General features: G+C 43.3%; 13 pseudogenes; all 13 read right to left on the reverse strand.

The window, feature by feature from the left end:
* Window positions 1-163: 163 nt before the first annotated feature.
* On the reverse strand, window positions 164-427 carry LOC130287585 (U2 spliceosomal RNA; annotated as a pseudogene).
* Window positions 428-1,900: 1,473 nt separating this feature from the next.
* Window positions 1,901-2,167, reverse strand: LOC130288455 (U2 spliceosomal RNA; annotated as a pseudogene).
* A 1,477-nt stretch (window positions 2,168-3,644) lies between these two features.
* LOC130289922 (U2 spliceosomal RNA) lies at window positions 3,645-3,910 on the reverse strand (annotated as a pseudogene).
* Window positions 3,911-5,370: 1,460 nt separating this feature from the next.
* On the reverse strand, window positions 5,371-5,634 carry LOC130287586 (U2 spliceosomal RNA; annotated as a pseudogene).
* A 1,468-nt stretch (window positions 5,635-7,102) lies between these two features.
* LOC130287587 (U2 spliceosomal RNA) lies at window positions 7,103-7,366 on the reverse strand (annotated as a pseudogene).
* Window positions 7,367-8,835: 1,469 nt separating this feature from the next.
* LOC130287588 (U2 spliceosomal RNA) lies at window positions 8,836-9,099 on the reverse strand (annotated as a pseudogene).
* Window positions 9,100-10,559: 1,460 nt separating this feature from the next.
* Window positions 10,560-10,827, reverse strand: LOC130289677 (U2 spliceosomal RNA; annotated as a pseudogene).
* Window positions 10,828-12,290: 1,463 nt separating this feature from the next.
* On the reverse strand, window positions 12,291-12,558 carry LOC130289343 (U2 spliceosomal RNA; annotated as a pseudogene).
* A 1,462-nt stretch (window positions 12,559-14,020) lies between these two features.
* Window positions 14,021-14,284, reverse strand: LOC130287590 (U2 spliceosomal RNA; annotated as a pseudogene).
* A 1,469-nt stretch (window positions 14,285-15,753) lies between these two features.
* On the reverse strand, window positions 15,754-16,019 carry LOC130289280 (U2 spliceosomal RNA; annotated as a pseudogene).
* Window positions 16,020-17,474: 1,455 nt separating this feature from the next.
* LOC130289303 (U2 spliceosomal RNA) lies at window positions 17,475-17,741 on the reverse strand (annotated as a pseudogene).
* A 1,465-nt stretch (window positions 17,742-19,206) lies between these two features.
* On the reverse strand, window positions 19,207-19,471 carry LOC130289843 (U2 spliceosomal RNA; annotated as a pseudogene).
* Window positions 19,472-20,940: 1,469 nt separating this feature from the next.
* Window positions 20,941-21,204, reverse strand: LOC130287591 (U2 spliceosomal RNA; annotated as a pseudogene).
* Window positions 21,205-22,422: the final 1,218 nt, after the last annotated feature.

Here is a 22,422-nt window from a genome sequence, read left to right on the forward strand (position 1 = left end):
TTTTTTACACCAATCAGTTTGCAAACATGGTCATTAAAACGCTAAATGAATAGACGTTCATAAACCAGTCAGTGCAACTCATCATTTTGGTCTCCAATTCTCAAACTCAAATTCTCACCCACGGAGGATTAAATGAGAATCTTTCATGTTTAACACTGGAATGGGGTGGTGCACTGTTCACTACCCGAAGATACTGCCACATCGGGTCAATGCATAGGGCGACAGAAGCAAGCTTCCAAATCAGCTCCCTTTCTCAAAAATCCATTTAATTTATGGTCCCCAGATAGGGAACGTATGTATCAGTATGTGCTCACAAGTCACCCAAGTGCAAGTATTCACACAAAAAAAAACGTGCCTCAGGATGCGATCTGTCGCAAGATCCTTTCTTTTTTTACACTTGATCTAAGCCAAAAGGCCTAGAGGGGATAACCGGGAAAGGGGTGGACCCAACCATGTCCCCTTCATGAGCACTCACATTACTCATAGGAATGGAAGGAAGGCTGGCAGCCAACCAGCCTCCCATACACTCTCTGGGTGGGTGGCAGTCAGCCACCCATACATACATACAGCACAGGCTAAACCCACATCATCACTTAAAAAAAGGGCAGGCGACCATTGCACTCTGATGGAGCATTTAGCAATGCAATCCATAGCCTGGCTTTTGCCTGAACCCCCATCACTCCTCCTCTTGCATATAAGACAATATTTCAGATCTGCATATGAAAACAACACGCCTACCTTTGTTGCACATAGCTGCCTGCCTGTCTCTAGTTACCCCACTGGCTGTAGCTGCGTCCCTTCCGACATGGAATAACACCAACTGTAACGATAAACTGAAAATTAACAGTATAAACCTGCATCATTTTGGACTCTGGTATTTACTGAATCCGGGTGACCTGACAACCGATGGTGGTGCCGCTGGTGATTCTGGCCTTCTTGGAATCTGTTGGGCCTATGTGTTAGCTCACACATCACTTGGGTATCCATGGTAACTACCACAACATGGTCATCTGCAGTTTACATCTAGCCCTAGAAGTGGCATTGAATGGCATTTTAAAAGTGCTAAGGGTCCTGGTGCAATAATCCTCCCATGAGGATCAGCCTCAACAGCTTTGTAGATTGCACTCATGTCAGCAACTCCATATACATTTTTTTTTCTTCATGCTTCTTTCTTCATCCTTTTTTCTTTCTGTCATTCAGACTTTCATTCATTCGATCTCTCTCACTCACTTGCTTTAACTCATTTGTTCTCACTCACTCACTCACTCAATCACTCACTCACTCATTCACTCTCACTCACTCTCACTCTCTCACTCACTCGCTCACTAAGTCAGTCTCTCTCTCTCTCTCTCTCTCTCTCTTTTTCTTTTTATATAAATTTTTTTCCGTCTTCTTCTTCTTCTTCTTCAGACCCTGTCATAGCACTAATGCCTTTCCAATACCACCAGCAGATGGAGACACTCTATTGCAACATTGGTTGTGAGCAGCAGTTTCTAAAAACAAATGCCTCATGGCGGATTTCCCATCCATCAATGGATGGTAAATTTTGTTTTTATCATTCACTGACCACAGAAAGTAATGCATGGTCAAGCAACAGCAATGACACACCCTTGTGTATAGGCATGAGACCCTCACGTCATTTAACAGGATTCAGCACCACCCACAAGACAGCTACCTGTCATGTCATGTCAAACCTGCACAGGTGTGCTAGATTATTATTATTTAGTTTTATTTTATTTTTTTACACCAATCAGTGTGCAAACATGGTCATTAAAACGCTAAATGAATAGACGTTCATAAACCAGTCAGTGCAACTCATCATTTTGGTCTCCAATTCTCAAACTCAAATTCTCACCCACGGAGGATTAAATGAGAATCTTTCTTGTTTAACACTGGAATGGGGTGGTGCACTGTTCACTACCCGAAGATACTGCCACATCGGGTCAATGCATAGGGCGACAGAAGCAAGCTTCCAAATCAGCTCCCTTTCTCAAAAATCCATTTAATTTATGGTCCCCAGATAGGGAACGTATGTATCAGTATGTGCTCACAAGTCACCCAAGTGCAAGTATTCACACAAAAAAAAAAAACGTGCCTCAGGATGCGATCTGTCGCAAGATCCTTTCTTTTTTTACACTTGATCTAAGCCAAAAGGCCTAGAGGGGATAACCGGGAAAGGGGTGGACCCAACCATGTCCCCTTCATGAGCACTCACATTACTTATAGGAATGGAAGGAAGGCTGGCAGCCAACCAGCCTCCCATACACTCTCTGGGTGGGTGGCAGTCAGCCACCCATACATACATACAGCACAGGCTAAACCCACATCATCACTTAAAAAAAGGACAGGCGACCATTGCACTCTGCTGGAGCACTTAGCAATGCAATCCATAGCCTGGCTTTTGCCTGAACCCCCATCACTCCTCCTCTTGCATATAAGACAATATTTCAGATCTGCATATGAAAACAACACGCCTACCTTTGTTGCACATAGCTGCCTGCCTGTCTCCAGTTACCCCACTGGCTGTAGCTGCGTCCCTTCCGACATGGAATAACACCAACTGTAACGATAAACTGAAAATTAACAGTATAAACCTGCATCATTTTGGACTCTGGTATTTGCTGAATCCGGGTGACCTGACAACCGATGGTGGTGCCGCTGGTGATTCTGGCCTTCTTGGAATCTGTTGGGCCTATGTGTTAGCTCACACATCACTTGGGTATCCATGGTAACTACCACAACATGGTCATCTGCAGTTTACATCTAGCCCTAGAAGTGGCATTGAATGGCATTTTAAAAGTGCTAAGGGTCCTGGTGCAATAATCCTCCCATGAGGATCAGCCTCAACGGCTTTGTAGATTGCACTCATGTCAGCAACTCCATATAAATTTTTTTTTCTTCATGCTTCTTTCTTCATCCTTTTTTCTTTCTGTCATTCAGACTTTCATTCATTCGATCTCTCTCACTCACTTGCTTTAACTCATTTGTTCTCACTCACTCACTCACTCACTCAATCACTCACTCACTCACTCATTCACTCTCACTCACTCTTACTCTCTCACTCACTCGCTCACTAAGTCAGTCTCTCTCTCTTTTTCTTTTTATATATATTTTTTTCCGTCTTCTTCTTCTTCTTCTTCTTCTTCTTCTTCAGACCCTGTCATAGCACTAATGCCTTTCCAATACCACCAGCATATGGAGACACTCCATTGCAACATTGGTTGTGAGCAGCAGTTTCTAAAAACAAATGCCTCATGGCGGATTTCCCATCCATCAATGGATGGTAAATTTTGTTTTTATCATTCACTGACCACAGAAACCAATGCATGGTCAAGCAACAGCAATGACACACCCTTGTGTATAGGCATGAGACCCTCACGTCATTTAACAGGATTCAGCACCACCCACAAGACAGCTACCTGTCATGTCATGTCAAACCTGCACAGGTGTGCTAGATTATTATTATTTAGTTTTATTTTATTTTTTTACACCAATCAGTGTGCAAACATGGTCATTAAAACGCTAAATGAATAGACGTTCATAAACCAGTCAGTGCAACTCATCATTTTGGTCTCCAATTCTCAAACTCAAATTCTCACCCACGGAGGATTAAATGAGAATCTTTCTTGTTTAACACTGGAATGGGGTGGTGCACTGTTCACTACCCGAAGATACTGCCACATCGGGTCAATGCATAGGACGACAGAAGCAAGCTTCCAAATCAGCTCCCTTTCTCAAAAATCCATTTAATTTATGGTCCCCAGATAGGGAACGTATGTATCAGTATGTGCTCACAAGTCACCCAAGTGCAAGTATTCACACAAAAAAAAAAACGTGCCTCAGGATGCGATCTGTCGCAAGATCCTTTCTTTTTTTACACTTGATCTAAGTCAAAAGGCCTAGAGGGGATAACCGGGAAAGGGGTGGACCCAACCATGTCCCCTTCATGAGCACTCACATTACTCATAGGAATGGAAGGAAGGCTGGCAGCCAACCAGCCTCCCATACACTCTCTGGGTGGGTGGCAGTCAGCCACCCATACATACATACAGCACAGGCTAAACCCACATCATCACTTAAAAAAAGGACAGGCGACCATTGCACTCTGATGGAGCATTTAGCAATGCAATCCATAGCCTGGCTTTTGCCTGAACCCCCATTACTCCTCCTCTTGCATATAAGACAATATTTCAGATCTGCATATGAAAACAACACGCCTACCTTTGTTGCACATAGCTGCCTGCCTGTCTCTAGTTACCCCACTGGCTGTAGCTGCTTCCCTTCCGACATGGAATAACACCAACTGTAACGATAAACTGAAAATTAACAGTATAAACCTGCATCATTTTGGACTCTGGTATTTGCTGAATCTGGGTGACCTGACAACCGATGGTGGTGCCGCTGGTGATTCTGGCCTTCTTGGAATCTGTTGGGCCAATGTGTTAGCTCACACATCACTTGGGTATCCATGGTAACTACCACAACATGGTCATCTGCAGTTTACATCTAGCCCTAGAAGTGGGATTGAATGGCATTTTAAAAGTGCTAAAGGTCCTGGTGCAATAATCCTCCCATGAGGATCAGCCTCAATGGCTTTGTAGATTGCACTCATGTCAGCAACTCCATATAAATTTTTTTTTTCTTCATGCTTCTTTCTTCATCCTTTTTTCTTTCTGTCATTCAGACTTTCATTCATTCGATCTCTCTCACTCACTTGCTTTAACTCATTTGTTCTCACTCACTCACTCACTCAATCACTCACTCACTCATTCACTCTCACTCACTCTCACTCTCTCACTCACTCGCTCACTAAGTCAGTCTCTCTCTCTCTTTTTCTTTTTATATATATTTTTTTCCGTCTTCTTCTTCTTCTTCTTCAGACCCTGTCATAGCACTAATGCCTTTCCAATACCACCAGCAGATGGAGACACTCCATTGCAACATTGGTTGTGAGCAGCAGTTTCTAAAAACAAATGCCTCATGGCGGATTTCCCATCCATCAATGGATGGTAAATTTTGTTTTTATCATTCACTGACCACAGAAACCAATGCATGGTCAAGCAACAGCAATGACACACCCTTGTGTATAGGCATGAGACCCTCACGTCACTTAACAGGATTCAGCACCACCCACAAGACAGCTACCTGTCATGTCATGTCAAACCTGCACAGGTGTACTAGATTATTATTATTTAGTTTTATTTTATTTTTTTACACCAATCAGTGTGCAAACATGGTCATTAAAACGCTAAATGAATAGACGTTCATAAACCAGTCAGTGCAACTCATCATTTTGGTCTCCAATTCTCAAACTCAAATTCTCACCCACGGAGGATTAAATGAGAATCTTTCTTGTTTAACACTGGAATGGGGTGGTGCACTGTTCACTACCCGAAGATACTGCCACATCGGGTCAATGCATAGGGCGACAGAAGCAAGCTTCCAAATCAGCTCCCTTTCTCAAAAATCCATTTAATTTATGGTCCCCAGATAGGGAACGTATGTATCAGTATGTGCTCACAAGTCACCCAAGTGCAAGTATTCACACAAAAAAAAACGTGCCTCAGGATGCGATCTGTCGCAAGATCCTTTCTTTTTTTACACTTGATCTAAGCCAAAAGGCCTAGAGGGGATAACCGGGAAAGGGGTGGACCCAACCATGTCCCCTTCATGAGCACTCACATTACTCATAGGAATGGAAGGAAGGCTGGCAGCCAACCAGCCTCCCATACACTCTCTGGGTGGGTGGCAGTCAGCCACCCATACATACATACAGCACAGGCTAAACCCACATCATCACTTAAAAAAAGGACAGGCGACCATTGCACTCTGATGGAGCATTTAGCAATGCAATCCATAGCCTGGCTTTTGCCTGAACCCCCATCACTCCTCCTCTTGCATATAAGACAATATTTCAGATCTGCATATGAAAACAACACGCCTACCTTTGTTGCACATAGCTGCCTGCCTGTCTCTAGTTACCCCACTGGCTGTAGCTGCGTCCCTTCCGACATGGAATAACACCAACTGTAACGATAAACTGAAAATTAACAGTATAAACCTGCATCATTTTGGACTCTGGTATTTGCTGAATCGGGTTGACCTGACAACCGATGGTGGTGCCGCTGGTGATTCTGGCCTTCTTGGAATCTGTTGGGCCTATGTGTTAGCTCACACATCACTTGGGTATCCATGGTAACTACCACAACATGGTCATCTGCAGTTTACATCTAGCCCTAGAAGTGGCATTGAATGGCATTTTAAAAGTGCTAAGGGTCCTGGTGCAATAATCCTCCCATGAGGATCAGCCTCAACGGCTTTGTAGATTGCACTCATGTCAGCAACTCCATATAAATTTTTTTTTTCTTCATGCTTCTTTCTTCATCCTTTTTTCTTTCTGTCATTCAGACTTTCATTCATTCGATCTCTCTCACTCACTTGCTTTAACTCATTTGTTCTCACTCACTCACTCACTCACTCACTCAATCACTCACTCACTCATTCACTCTCACTCACTCTCACTCTCTCACTCACTCGCTCACTAAGTCAGTCTCTCTCTCTCTTTTTCTTTTTATATATATTTTTTTCCGTCTTCTTCTTCTTCTTCTTCAGACCATGTCATAGCACTAATGCCTTTCCAATACCACCAGCAGATGGAGACACTCCATTGCAACATTGGTTGTGAGCAGCAGTTTCTAAAAACAAATGCCTCATGGCGGATTTCCCATCCATCAATGGATGGTAAATTTTGTTTTTATCATTCACTGACCACAGAAACCAATGCATGGTCAAGCAACAGCAATGACACACCCTTGTGTATAGGCATGAGACCCTCACGTCATTTAACAGGATTCAGCACCACCCACAAGACAGCTACCTGTCATGTCATGTCAAACCTGCACAGGTGTACTAGATTATTATTATTTAGTTTTATTTTATTTTTTTACACCAATCAGTGTGCAAACATGGTCATTAAAACGCTAAATGAATAGACGTTCATAAACCAGTCAGTGCAACTCATCATTTTGGTCTCCAATTCTCAAACTCAAATTCTCACCCACGGAGGATTAAATGAGAATCTTTCTTGTTTAACACTGGAATGGGGTGGTGCACTGTTCACTACCCGAAGATACTGCCACATCGGGTCAATGCATAGGGCGACAGAAGCAAGCTTCCAAATCAGCTCCCTTTCTCAAAAATCCATTTAATTTATGGTCCCCAGATAGGGAACGTATGTATCAGTATGTGCTCACAAGTCACCCAAGTGCAAGTATTCACACAAAAAAAAACGTGCCTCAGGATGCGATCTGTCGCAAGATCCTTTCTTTTTTTACACTTGATCTAAGCCAAAAGGCCTAGAGGGGATAACCGGGAAAGGGGTGGACCCAACCATGTCCCCTTCATGAGCACTCACATTACTCATAGGAATGGAAGGAAGGCTGGCAGCCAACCAGCCTCCCATACACTCTCTGGGTGGGTGGCAGTCAGCCACCCATACATACATACAGCACAGGCTAAACCCACATCATCACTTAAAAAAAGGACAGGCGACCATTGCACTCTGATGGAGCATTTAGAAATGCAATCCATAGCCTGGCTTTTGCCTGAACCCCCATCACTCCTCCTCTTGCATATAAGACAATATTTCAGATCTGCATATGAAAACAACACGCCTACCTTTGTTGCACATAGCTGCCTGCCTGTCTCTAGTTACCCCACTGGCTGTAGCTGCGTCCCTTCCGACATGGAATAACACCAACTGTAACGATAAACTGAAAATTAACAGTATAAACCTGCATCATTTTGGACTCTGGTATTTGCTGAATCCGGGTGACCTGACAACCGATGGTGGTGCCGCTGGTGATTCTGGCCTTCTTGGAATCTGTTGGGCCTATGTGTTAGCTCACACATCACTTGGGTATCCATGGTAACTACCACAACATGGTCATCTGCAGTTTACATCTAGCCCTAGAAGTGGCATTGAATGGCATTTTAAAAGTGCTAAGGGTCCTGGTGCAATAATCCTCCCATGAGGATCAGCCTCAACGGCTTTGTAGATTGCACTCATGTCAGCAACTCCATATACATTTTTTTTTCTTCATGCTTCTTTCTTCATCCTTTTTTCTTTCTGTCATTCAGACTTTCATTCATTCGATCTCTCTCACTCACTTGCTTTAACTCATTTGTTCTCACTCACTCACTCAATCACTCACTCACTCATTCACTCTCACTCACTCTCACTCTCTCACTCACTCGCTCACTAAGTCAGTCTCTCTCTCTCTCTCTCTCTCTCTCTCTTTCTTTTTATATAAATTTTTTTCCGTCTTCTTCTTCTTCTTCTTCAGACCCTGTCATAGCACTAATGCCTTTCCAATACCACCAGCACATGGAGACACTCTATTGCAACATTGGTTGTGAGCAGCAGTTTCTAAAAACAAATGCCTCATGGCGGATTTCCCATCCATCAATGGATGGTAAATTTTGTTTTTATCATTCACTGACCACAGAAACCAATGCATGGTCAAGCAACAGCAATGACACACCCTTGTGTATAGGCATGAGACCCTCACGTCATTTAACAGGATTCAGCACCACCCACAAGACAGCTACCTGTCATGTCATGTCAAACCTGCACAGGTGTGCTAGATTATTATTATTTAGTTTTATTTTATTTTTTTACACCAATCAGTGTGCAAACATGGTCATTAAAACGCTAAATGAATAGACGTTCATAAACCAGTCAGTGCAACTCATCATTTTGGTCTCCAATTCTCAAACTCAAATTCTCACCCACGGAGGATTAAATGAGAATCTTTCTTGTTTAACACTGGAATGGGGTGGTGCACTGTTCACTACCCGAAGATACTGCCACATCGGGTCAATGCATAGGGCGACAGAAGCAAGCTTCCAAATCAGCTCCCTTTCTCAAAAATCCATTTAATTTATGGTCCCCAGATAGGGAACGTATGTATCAGTATGTGCTCACAAGTCACCCAAGTGCAAGTATTCACACAAAAAAAAACGTGCCTCAGGATGCGATCTGTCGCAAGATCCTTTCTTTTTTTACACTTGATCTAAGCCAAAAGGCCTAGAGGGGATAACCGGGAAAGGGGTGGACCCAACCATGTCCCCTTCATGAGCACTCACATTACTCATAGGAATGGAAGGAAGGCTGGCAGCCAACCAGCCTCCCATACACTCTCTGGGTGGGTGGCAGTCAGCCACCCATACATACATACAGCACAGGCTAAACCCACATCATCACTTAAAAAAAGGACAGGCGACCATTGCACTCTGATGGAGCATTTAGCAATGCAATCCATAGCCTGGCTTTTGCCTGAACCCCCATCACTCCTCCTCTTGCATATAAGACAATATTTCAGATCTGCATATGAAAACAACACGCCTACCTTTGTTGCACATAGCTGCCTGCCTGTCTCTAGTTACCCCACTGGCTGTAGCTGCTTCCCTTCCGACATGGAATAACACCAACTGTAACGATAAACTGAAAATTAACAGTATAAACCTGCATCATTTTGGACTCTGGTATTTGCTGAATCTGGGTGACCTGACAACCGATGGTGGTGCCGCTGGTGATTCTGGCCTTCTTGGAATCTGTTGGGCCTATGTGTTAGCTCACACATCACTTGGGTATCCATGGTAACTACCACAACATGGTCATCTGCAGTTTACATCTAGCCCTAGAAGTGGCATTGAATGGCATTTTAAAAGTGCTAAGGGTCCTGGTGCAATAATCCTCCCATGAGGATCAGCCTCAACGGCTTTGTAGATTGCACTCATGTCAGCAACTCCATATAAATTTTTTTTTTCTTCATGCTTCTTTCTTCATCCTTTTTTCTTTCTGTCATTCAGACTTTCATTCATTCGATCTCTCTCACTCACTTGCTTTAACTCATTTGTTCTCACTCACTCACTCACTCAATCACTCACTCACTCATTCACTCTCACTCACTCTCACTCTCTCACTCACTCGCTCACTAAGTCAGTCTCTCTCTCTCTTTTTCTTTTTATATATATTTTTTTCCGTCTTCTTCTTCTTCTTCTTCAGACCCTGTCATAGCACTAATGCCTTTCCAATACCACCAGCAGATGGAGACACTCCATTGCAACATTGGTTGTGAGCAGCAGTTTCTAAAAACAAATGCCTCATGGCGGATTTCCCATCCATCAATGGATGGTAAATTTTGTTTTTATCATTCACTGACCACAGAAACCAATGCATGGTCAAGCAACAGCAATGACACACCCTTGTGTATAGGCATGAGACCCTCACGTCATTTAACAGGATTCAGCACCACCCACAAGACAGCTACCTGTCATGTCATGTCAAACCTGCACAGGTGTACTAGATTATTATTATTTAGATTTATTTTATTTTTTTACACCAATCAGTGTGCAAACATGGTCATTAAAACGCTAAATGAATAGACGTTCATAAACCAGTCAGTGCAACTCATCATTTTGGTCTCCAATTCTCAAACTCAAATTCTCACCCAAGGAGGATTAAATGAGAATCTTTCTTGTTTAACACTGGAATGGGGTGGTGCACTGTTCACTACCCGAAGATACTGCCACATCGGGTCAATGCATAGGGCGACAGAAGCAAGCTTCCAAATCAGCTCCCTTTCTCAAAAATCCATTTAATTTATGGTCCCCAGATAGGGAACGTATGTATCAGTATGTGCTCACAAGTCACCCAAGTGCAAGTATTCACACAAAAAAAAAAAACGTGCCTCAGGATGCGATCTGTCGCAAGATCCTTTCTTTTTTTTACACTTGTTCTAAGCCAAAAGGCCTAGAGGGGATAACCGGGAAAGGGGTGGACCCAACCATGTCCCCTTCATGAGCACTCACATTACTCATAGGAATGGAAGGAAGGCTGGCAGCCAACCAGCCTCCCATACACTCTCTGGGTGGGTGGCAGTCAGCCACCCATACATACATACAGCACAGGCTAAACCCACATCATCACTTAAAAAAAGGACAGGCGACCATTGCACTCTGATGGAGCATTTAGCAATGCAATCCATAGCCTGGCTTTTGCCTGAACCCCCATCACTCCTCCTCTTGCATATAAGACAATATTTCAGATCTGCATATGAAAACAACACGCCTACCTTTGTTGCACATAGCTGCCTGCCTGTCTCTAGTTACCCCACTGGCTGTAGCTGCGTCCCTTCCAACATGGAATAACACCAACTGTAACGATAAACTGAAAATTAACAGTATAAACCTGCATCATTTTGGACTCTGGTATTTGCTGAATCCGGGTGACCTGACAACCGATGGTGGTGCCGCTGGTAATTCTGGCCTTCTTGGAATCTGTTGGGCCTATGTGTTAGCTCACACATCACTTGGGTATCCATGGTAACTACCACAACATGGTCATCTGCAGTTTACATCTAGCCCTAGAAGTGGCATTGAATGGCATTTTAAAAGTGCTAAGGGTCCTGGTGCAATAATCCTCCCATGAGGATCAGCCTCAACGGCTTTGTAGATTGCACTCATGTCAGCAACTCCATATACATTTTTTTTTCTTCATGCTTCTTTCTTCATCCTTTTTTCTTTCTGTCATTCAGACTTTCATTCATTCGATCTCTCTCACTCACTTGCTTTAACTCATTTGTTCTCACTCACTCACTCAATCACTCACTCACTCATTCACTCTCACTCACTCTCACTCTCTCACTCACTCGCTCACTAAGTCAGTCTCTCTCTCTCTCTTTTTCTTTTTATATATATTTTTTTCCGTCTTCTTCTTCTTCTTCTTCTTCTTCAGACCCTGTCATAGCACTAATGCCTTTCCAATACCACCAGCAGATGGAGACACTCCATTGACACATTGGTTGTGAGCAGCAGTTTCTAAAAACAAATGCCTCATGGCGGATTTCCCATCCATCAATGGATGGTAAATTTTGTTTTTATCATTTACTGACCACAGAAACCAATACATGATCAAGCAACAGCAATGACACACCCTTGTGTATAGGCATGAGACACTCACGTCATTTAACAGGATTCAGCACCACCCACAAGACAGCTACCTGTCATGTCATGTCAAACCTGCACAGGTGTGCCAGATTATTATTATTTAGTTTTATTTTATTTTTTTACACCAATCAGTGTGCAAACATGGTCATTAAAACGCTAAATGAATAGACGTTCATAAACCAGTCAGTGCAACTCATCATTTTGGTCTCCAATTCTCAAACTCAAATTCTCACCCACGGAGGATTAAATGAGAATCTTTCTTGTTTAACACTGGAATGGGGTGGTGCACTGTTCACTACCCGAAGATACTGCCACATCGGGTCAATGCATAGGGCGACAGAAGCAAGCTTCCAAATCAGCTCCCTTTCTCAAAAATCCATTTAATTTATGGTCCCCAGATAGGGAACGTATGTATCAGTATGTGCTCACAAGTCACCCAAGTGCAAGTATTCACACAAAAAAAAAAAAACGTGCCTCAGGATGCGATCTGTCGCAAGATCCTTTCTTTTTTTACACTTGATCTAAGCCAAAAGGCCTAGAGAGGATAACCGGGAAAGGGGTGGACCCAACCATGTCCCCTTCATGAGCACTCACATTACTCATAGGAATGGAAGGAAGGCTGGCAGCCAACCAGCCTCCCATACACTCTCTGGGTGGGTGGCAGTCAGCCACCCATACATACATACAGCACAGGCTAAACCCACATCATCACTTAAAAAAAGGACAGGCGACCATTGCACTCTGATGGAGCATTTAGCAATGCAATCCATAGCCTGGCTTTTGCCTGAACCCCCATCACTCCTCCTCTTGCATATAAGACAATATTTCAGATCTGCAAATGAAAACAACACGCCTACCTTTGTTGCACATAGCTGCCTGCCTGTCTCTAGTTACCCCACTGGCTGTAGCTGCGTCCCTTCCAACATGGAATAACACCAACTGTAACGATAAACTGAAAATTAACAGTATAAACCTGCATCATTTTGGACTCTGGTATTTGCTGAATCCGGGTGACCTGACAACCGATGGTGGTGCCGCTGGTAATTCTGGCCTTCTTGGAATCTGTTGGGCCTATGTGTTAGCTCACACATCACTTGGGTATCCATGGTAACTACCACAACATGGTCATCTGCAGTTTACATCTAGCCCTAGAAGTGGCATTGAATGGCATTTTAAAAGTGCTAAGGGTCCTGGTGCAATAATCCTCCCATGAGGATCAGCCTCAACGGCTTTGTAGATTGCACTCATGTCAGCAACTCCATATACATTTTTTTTTCTTCATGCTTCTTTCTTCATCCTTTTTTCTTTCTGTCATTCAGACTTTCATTCATTCGATCTCTCTCACTCACTTGCTTTAACTCATTTGTTCTCACTCACTCACTCACTCAATCACTCACTCACTCTCACTCACTCTCACTCTCTCACTCACTCGCTCACTAAGTCAGTCTCTCTCTCTCTCTTTTTCTTTTTATATATATTTTTTTCCGTCTTCTTCTTCTTCTTCTTCTTCTTCTTCAGACCCTGTCATAGCACTAATGCCTTTCCAATACCACCAGCAGATGGAGACACTCCATTGACACATTGGTTGTGAGCAGCAGTTTCTAAAAACAAATGCCTCATGGCGGATTTCCCATCCATCAATGGATGGTAAATTTTGTTTTTATCATTCACTGACCACAGAAACCAATGCATGGTCAAGCAACAGCAATGACACACCCTTGTGTATAGGCATGAGACCCTCACGTCATTTAACAGGATTCAGCACCACCCACAAGACAGCTACCTGTCATGTCATGTCAAACCTGCACAGGTGTGCTAGATTATTATTATTTAGTTTTATTTTATTTTTTTACACCAATCAGTGTGCAAACATGGTCATTAAAACGCTAAATGAATAGACGTTCATAAACCAGTCAGTGCAACTCATCATTTTGGTCTCCAATTCTCAAACTCAAATTCTCACCCACGGAGGATTAAATGAGAATCTTTCTTGTTTAACACTGGAATGGGGTGGTGCACTGTTCACTACCCGAAGATACTGCCACATCGGGTCAATGCATAGGGCGACAGAAGCAAGCTTCCAAATCAGCTCCCTTTCTCAAAAATCCATTTAATTTATGGTCCCCAGATAGGGAACGTATGTATCAGTATGTGCTCACAAGTCACCCAAGTGCAAGTATTCACACAAAAAAAAACGTGCCTCAGGATGCGATCTGTCGCAAGATCCTTTCTTTTTTTACACTTGATCTAAGCCAAAAGGCCTAGAGGGGATAACCGGGAAAGGGGTGGACCCAACCATGTCCCCTTCATGAGCACTCACATTACTCATAGGAATGGAAGGAAGGCTGGCAGCCAACCAGCCTCCCATACACTCTCTGGGTGGGTGGCAGTCAGCCACCCATACATACATACAGCACAGGCTAAACCCACATCATCACTTAAAAAAAGGACAGGCGACCATTGCACTCTGATGGAGCATTTAGAAATGCAATCCATAGCCTGGCTTTTGCCTGAACCCCCATCACTCCTCCTCTTGCATATAAGACAATATTTCAGATCTGCATATGAAAACAACACGCCTACCTTTGTTGCACATAGCTGCCTGCCTGTCTCTAGTTACCCCACTGGCTGTAGCTGCGTCCCTTCCGACATGGAATAACACCAACTGTAACGATAAACTGAAAATTAACAGTATAAACCTGCATCATTTTGGACTCTGGTATTTGCTGAATCCGGGTGACCTGACAACCGATGGTGGTGCCGCTGGTGATTCTGGCCTTCTTGGAATCTGTTGGGCCTATGTGTTAGCTCACACATCACTTGGGTATCCATGGTAACTACCACAACATGGTCATCTGCAGTTTACATCTAGCCCTAGAAGTGGCATTGAATGGCATTTTAAAAGTGCTAAGGGTCCTGGTGCAATAATCCTCCCATGAGGATCAGCCTCAACGGCTTTGTAGATTGCACTCATGTCAGCAACTCCATATACATTTTTTTTTCTTCATGCTTCTTTCTTCATCCTTTTTTCTTTCTGTCATTCAGACTTTCATTCATTCGATCTCTCTCACTCACTTGCTTTAACTCATTTGTTCTCACTCACTCACTCACTCAATCACTCACTCACTCATTCACTCTCACTCACTCTCACTCTCTCACTCACTCGCTCACTAAGTCAGTCTCTCTCTCTCTCTCTCTCTCTCTTTCTTTTTATATAAATTTTTTTCCGTCTTCTTCTTCTTCTTCTTCAGACCCTGTCATAGCACTAATGCCTTTCCAATACCACCAGCAGATGGAGACACTCTATTGCAACATTGGTTGTGAGCAGCAGTTTCTAAAAACAAATGCCTCATGGCGGATTTCCCATCCATCAATGGATGGTAAATTTTGTTTTTATCATTCACTGACCACAGAAACCAATGCATGGTCAAGCAACAGCAATGACACACCCTTGTGTATAGGCATGAGACCCTCACGTCATTTAACAGGATTCAGCACCACCCACAAGACAGCTACCTGTCATGTCATGTCAAACCTGCACAGGTGTGCTAGATTATTATTATTTAGTTTTATTTTATTTTTTTACACCAATCAGTGTGCAAACATGGTCATTAAAACGCTAAATGAATAGACGTTCATAAACCAGTCAGTGCAACTCATCATTTTGGTCTCCAATTCTCAAACTCAAATTCTCACCCACGGAGGATTAAATGAGAATCTTTCTTGTTTAACACTGGAATGGGGTGGTGCACTGTTCACTACCCGAAGACACTGCCACATCGGGTCAATGCATAGGGCGACAGAAGCAAGCTTCCAAATCAGCTCCCTTTCTCAAAAATCCATTTAATTTATGGTCCCCAGATAGGGAACGTATGTATCAGTATGTGCTCACAAGTCACCCAAGTGCAAGTATTCACACAAAAAAAAAAACGTGCCTCAGGATGCGATCTGTCGCAAGATCCTTTCTTTTTTTACACTTGATCTAAGCCAAAAGGCCTAGAGGGGATAACCGGGAAAGGGGTGGACCCAACCATGTCCCCTTCATGAGCACTCACATTACTCATAGGAATGGAAGGAAGGCTGGCAGCCAACCAGCCTCCCATACACTCTCTGGGTGGGTGGCAGTCAGCCACCCATACATACATACAGCACAGGCTAAACCCACATCATCACTTAAAAAAAGGACAGGCGACCATTGCACTCTGATGGAGCATTTAGCAATGCAATCCATAGCCTGGCTTTTGCCTGAACCCCCATCACTCCTCCTCTTGCATATAAGACAATATTTCAGATCTGCATATGAAAACAACACGCCTACCTTTGTTGCACATAGCTGCCTGCCTGTCTCTAGTAACCCCACTGGCTGTAGCTGCTTCCCTTCCGACATGGAATAACACCAACTGTAACGATAAACTGAAAATTAACAGTATAAACCTGCATCATTTTGGACTCTGGTATTTGCTGAATCTGGGTGACCTGACAACCGATGGTGGTGCCGCTGGTGATTCTGGCCTTCTTGGAATCTGTTGGGCCTATGTGTTAGCTCACACATCACTTGGGTATCCATGGTAACTACCACAACATGGTCATCTGCAGTTTACATCTAGCCCTAGAAGTGGCATTGAATGGCATTTTAAAAGTGCTAAGGGTCCTGGTGCAATAATCCTCCCATGAGGATCAGCCTCAACGGCTTTGTAGATTGCACTCATGTCAGCAACTCCATATACATTTTTTTTTTCTTCATGCTTCTTTCTTCATCCTTTTTTCTTTCTGTCATTCAGACTTTCATTCATTCGATCTCTCTCACTCACTTGCTTTAACTCATTTGTTCTCACTCACTCACTCACTCAATCACTCACTCACTCATTCACTCTCACTCTCTCACTCACTCGCTCACTAAGTCAGTCTCTCTCTCTCTCTTTTTCTTTTTATATATATTTTTTTCCGTCTTCTTCTTCTTCTTCTTCTTCAGACCCTGTCATAGCACTAATGCCTTTCCAATACCACCAGCAGATGGAGACACTCCATTGACACATTGGTTGTGAGCAGCAGTTTCTAAAAACAAATGCCTCATGGCGGATTTCCCATCCATCAATGGATGGTAAATTTTGTTTTTATCATTTACTGACCACAGAAACCAATACATGATCAAGCAACAGCAATGACACACCCTTGTGTATAGGCATGAGACCCTCACGTCATTTAACAGGATTCAGCACCACCCACAAGACAGCTACCTGTCATGTCATGTCAAACCTGCACAGGTGTGCTAGATTATTATTATTTAGTTTTATTTTATTTTTTTACACCAATCAGTGTGCAAACATGGTCATTAAAACGCTAAATGAATAGACGTTCATAAACCAGTCAGTGCAACTCATCATTTTGGTCTCCAATTCTCAAACTCAAATTCTCACCCACGGAGGATTAAATGAGAATCTTTCTTGTTTAACACTGGAATGGGGTGGTGCACTGTTCACTACCCGAAGATACTGCCACATCGGGTCAATGCATAGGGCGACAGAAGCAAGCTTCCAAATCAGCTCCCTTTCTCAAAAATCCATTTAATTTATGGTCCCCAGATAGGGAACGTATGTATCAGTATGTGCTCACAAGTCACCCAAGTGCAAGTATTCACACAAAAAAAAAAAACGTGCCTCAGGATGCGATCTGTCGCAAGATCCTTTCTTTTTTTACACTTGATCTAAGCCAAAAGGCCTAGAGAGGATAACCGGGAAAGGGGTGGACCCAACCATGTCCCCTTCATGAGCACTCACATTACTCATAGGAATGGAAGGAAGGCTGGCAGCCAACCAGCCTCCCATACACTCTCTGGGTGGGTGGCAGTCAGCCACCCATACATACATACAGCACAGGCTAAACCCACATCATCACTTAAAAAAAGGACAGGCGACCATTGCACTCTGATGGAGCATTTAGCAATGCAATCCATAGCCTGGCTTTTGCCTGAACCCCCATCACTCCTCCTCTTGCATATAAGACAATATTTCAGATCTGCAAATGAAAACAACACGCCTACCTTTGTTGCACATAGCTGCCTGCCTGTCTCTAGTTACCCCACTGGCTGTAGCTGCGTCCCTTCCAACATGGAATAACACCAACTGTAACGATAAACTGAAAATTAACAGTATAAACCTGCATCATTTTGGACTCTGGTATTTGCTGAATCCGGGTGACCTGACAACCGATGGTGGTGCCGCTGGTAATTCTGGCCTTCTTGGAATCTGTTGGGCCTATGTGTTAGCTCACACATCACTTGGGTATCCATGGTAACTACCACAACATGGTCATCTGCAGTTTACATCTAGCCCTAGAAGTGGCATTGAATGGCATTTTAAAAGTGCTAAGGGTCCTGGTGCAATAATCCTCCCATGAGGATCAGCCTCAACGGCTTTGTAGATTGCACTCATGTCAGCAACTCCATATACATTTTTTTTTCTTCATGCTTCTTTCTTCATCCTTTTTTCTTTCTGTCATTCAGACTTTCATTCATTCGATCTCTCTCACTCACTTGCTTTAACTCATTTGTTCTCACTCACTCACTCACTCAATCACTCACTCACTCATTCACTCTCACTCACTCTCACTCTCTCACTCACTCGCTCACTAAGTCAGTCTCTCTCTCTCTCTCTCTTTTTCTTTTTATATATATTTTTTTCCGTCTTCTTCTTCTTCTTCTTCAGACCCTGTCATAGCACTAATGCCTTTCCAATACCACCAGCAGATGGAGACACTCCATTGCAACATTGGTTGTGAGCAGCAGTTTCTAAAAACAAATGCCTCATGGCGGATTTCCCATCCATCAATGGATGGTAAATTTTGTTTTTATCATTCACTGACCACAGAAACCAATGCATGGTCAAGCAACAGCAATGACACACCCTTGTGTATAGGCATGAGACCCTCACGTCATTTAACAGGATTCAGCACCACCCACAAGACAGCTACCTGTCATGTCATGTCAAACCTGCACAGGTGTGCTAGATTATTATTATTTAGTTTTATTTTATTTTTTTACACCAATCAGTGTGCAAACATGGTCATTAAAACGCTAAATGAATAGACGTTCATAAACCAGTCAGTGCAACTCATCATTTTGGTCTCCAATTATCAAACTCAAATTCTCACCCACGGAGGATTAAATGAGAATCTTTCTTGTTTAACACTGGAATGGGGTGGTGCACTGTTCACTACCCGAAGATACTGCCACATCGTGTCAATGCATAGGGCGACAGAAGCAAGCTTCCAAATCAGCTCCCTTTCTCAAAAATCCATTTAATTTATGGTCCTCAGATACGGAACGTATGTATCAGTATGTGCTCACAAGTCACAAAATTGCAAGTATTCACACAAAAAAAAAACGTGCCTCAGGATGCAATCTGTCGCAAGATCCTTTCTTTTTTTACACTTGATCTAAGCCAAAAGGCCTAGAGGGGATAACCGGGAAAGGGGTGGACCCAACCATGTCCCCTTCATGAGCACTCACATTACTCATAGGAATGGAAGGAAGGCTGGCAGCCAACCAGCCTCCCATACACTCTCTGGGTGGGTGGCAGTCAGCCACCCATACATACATACAGCACAGGCTAAACCCACATCATCACTTAAAAAAAGGACAGGCGACCATTGCACTCTGATGGAGCATTTAGCAATGCAATCCATAGCCTGGCTTTTGCCTGAACCCCCATCACTCCTCCTCTTGCATATAAGACAATATTTCAGATCTGCATATGAAAACAACACGCCTACCTTTGTTGCACATAGCTGCCTGCCTGTCTCTAGTTACCCCACTGGCTGTAGCTGCGTCCCTTCCAACATGGAATAACACCAACTGTAACGATAAACTGAAAATTAACAGTATAAACCTGCATCATTTTGGACTCTGGTATTTGCTGAATCCGGGTGACCTGACAACCGATGGTGGTGCCGCTGGTAATTCTGGCCTTCTTGGAATCTGTTGGGCCTATGTGTTAGCTCACACATCACTTGGGTATCCATGGTAACTACCACAACATGGTCATCTGCAGTTTACATCTAGCCCTAGAAGTGGCATTGAATGGCATTTTAAAAGTGCTAAGGGTCCTGGTGCAATAATCCTCCCATGAGGATCAGCCTCAACGGCTTTGTAGATTGCACTCATGTCAGCAACTCCATATACATTTTTTTTTCTTCATGCTTCTTTCTTCATCCTTTTTTCTTTCTGTCATTCAGACTTTCATTCATTCGATCTCTCTCACTCACTTGCTTTAACTCATTTGTTCTCACTCACTCACTCAATCACTCACTCACTCATTCACTCTCACTCACTCTCACTCTCTCACTCACTCGCTCACTAAGTCAGTCTCTCTCTCTCTCTCTCTCTCTCTCTCTTTCTTTTTATATAAATTTTTTTCCGTCTTCTTCTTCTTCTTCTTCAGACCCTGTCATAGCACTAATGCCTTTCCAATACCACCAGCAGATGGAGACACTCTATTGCAACATTGGTTGTGAGCAGCAGTTTCTAAAAACAAATGCCTCATGGCGGATTTCCCATCCATCAATGGATGGTAAATTTTGTTTTTATCATTCACTGACCACAGAAACCAATGCATGGTCAAGCAACAGCAATGACACACCCTTGTGTATAGGCATGAGACCCTCACGTCATTTAACAGGATTCAGCACCACCCACAAGACAGCTACCTGTCATGTCATGTCAAACCTGCACAGGTGTGCTAGATTATTATTATTTAGTTTTATTTTATTTTTTTACACCAATCAGTGTGCAAACATGGTCATTAAAACGCTAAATGAATAGACGTTCATAAACCAGTCAGTGCAACTCATCATTTTGGTCTCCAATTCTCAAACTCAAATTCTCACCCACGGAGGATTAAATGAGAATCTTTCTTGTTTAACACTGGAATGGGGTGGTGCACTGTTCACTACCCGAAGATACTGCCACATCGGGTCAATGCATAGGGCGACAGAAGCAAGCTTCCAAATCAGCTCCCTTTCTCAAAAATCCATTTAATTTATGGTCCCCAGATAGGGAACGTATGTATCAGTATGTGCTCACAAGTCACCCAAGTGCAAGTATTCACACAAAAAAAAACGTGCCTCAGGATGCGATCTGTCGCAAGATCCTTTCTTTTTTTACACTTGATCTAAGCCAAAAGGCCTAGAGGGGATAACCGGGAAAGGGGTGGACCCAACCATGTCCCCTTCATGAGCACTCACATTACTCATAGGAATGGAAGGAAGGCTGGCAGCCAACCAGCCTCCCATACACTCTCTGGGTGGGTGGCAGTCAGCCACCCATACATACATACAGCACAGGCTAAACCCACATCATCACTTAAAAAAAGGACAGGCGACCATTGCACTCTGATGGAGCATTTAGCAATGCAATCCATAGCCTGGCTTTTGCCTGAACCCCCATCACTCCTCCTCTTGCATATAAGACAATATTTCAGATCTGCATATGAAAACAACACGCCTACCTTTGTTGCACATAGCTGCCTGCCTGTCTCTAGTTACCCCACTGGCTGTAGCTGCTTCCCTTCCGACATGGAATAACACCAACTGTAACGATAAACTGAAAATTAACAGTATAAACCTGCATCATTTTGGACTCTGGTATTTGCTGAATCTGGGTGACCTGACAACCGATGGTGGTGCCGCTGGTGATTCTGGCCTTCTTGGAATCTGTTGGGCCTATGTGTTAGCTCACACATCACTTGGGTATCCATGGTAACTACCACAACATGGTCATCTGCAGTTTACATCTAGCCCTAGAAGTGGCATTGAATGGCATTTTAAAAGTGCTAAGGGTCCTGGTGCAATAATCCTCCCATGAGGATCAGCCTCAACGGCTTTGTAGATTGCACTCATGTCAGCAACTCCATATACATTTTTTTTTCTTCATGCTTCTTTCTTCATCCTTTTTTCTTTCTGTCATTCAGACTTTCATTCATTCGATCTCTCTCACTCACTTGCTTTAACTCATTTGTTCTCACTCACTCACTCAATCACTCACTCACTCATTCACTCTCACTCACTCTCACTCTCTCACTCACTCGCTCACTAAGTCAGTCTCTCTCTCTCTCTTTTTCTTTTTATATATATTTTTTTCCGTCTTCTTCTTCTTCTTCAGACCCTGTCATAGCACTAATGCCTTTCCAATACCACCAGCAGATGGAGACACTCCATTGACACATTGGTTGTGAGCAGCAGTTTCTAAAAACAAATGCCTCATGGCGGATTTCCCATCCATCAATGGATGGTAAATTTTGTTTTTATCATTTACTGACCACAGAAACCAATACATGATCAAGCAACAGCAATGACACACCCTTGTGTATAGGCATGAGACCCTCACGTCATTTAACAGGATTCAGCACCACCCAC

This window comes from Hyla sarda, chromosome 8 (assembly GCF_029499605.1).
Source record: "Hyla sarda isolate aHylSar1 chromosome 8, aHylSar1.hap1, whole genome shotgun sequence".
NCBI lineage: Eukaryota > Metazoa > Chordata > Amphibia > Anura > Hylidae > Hyla > Hyla sarda.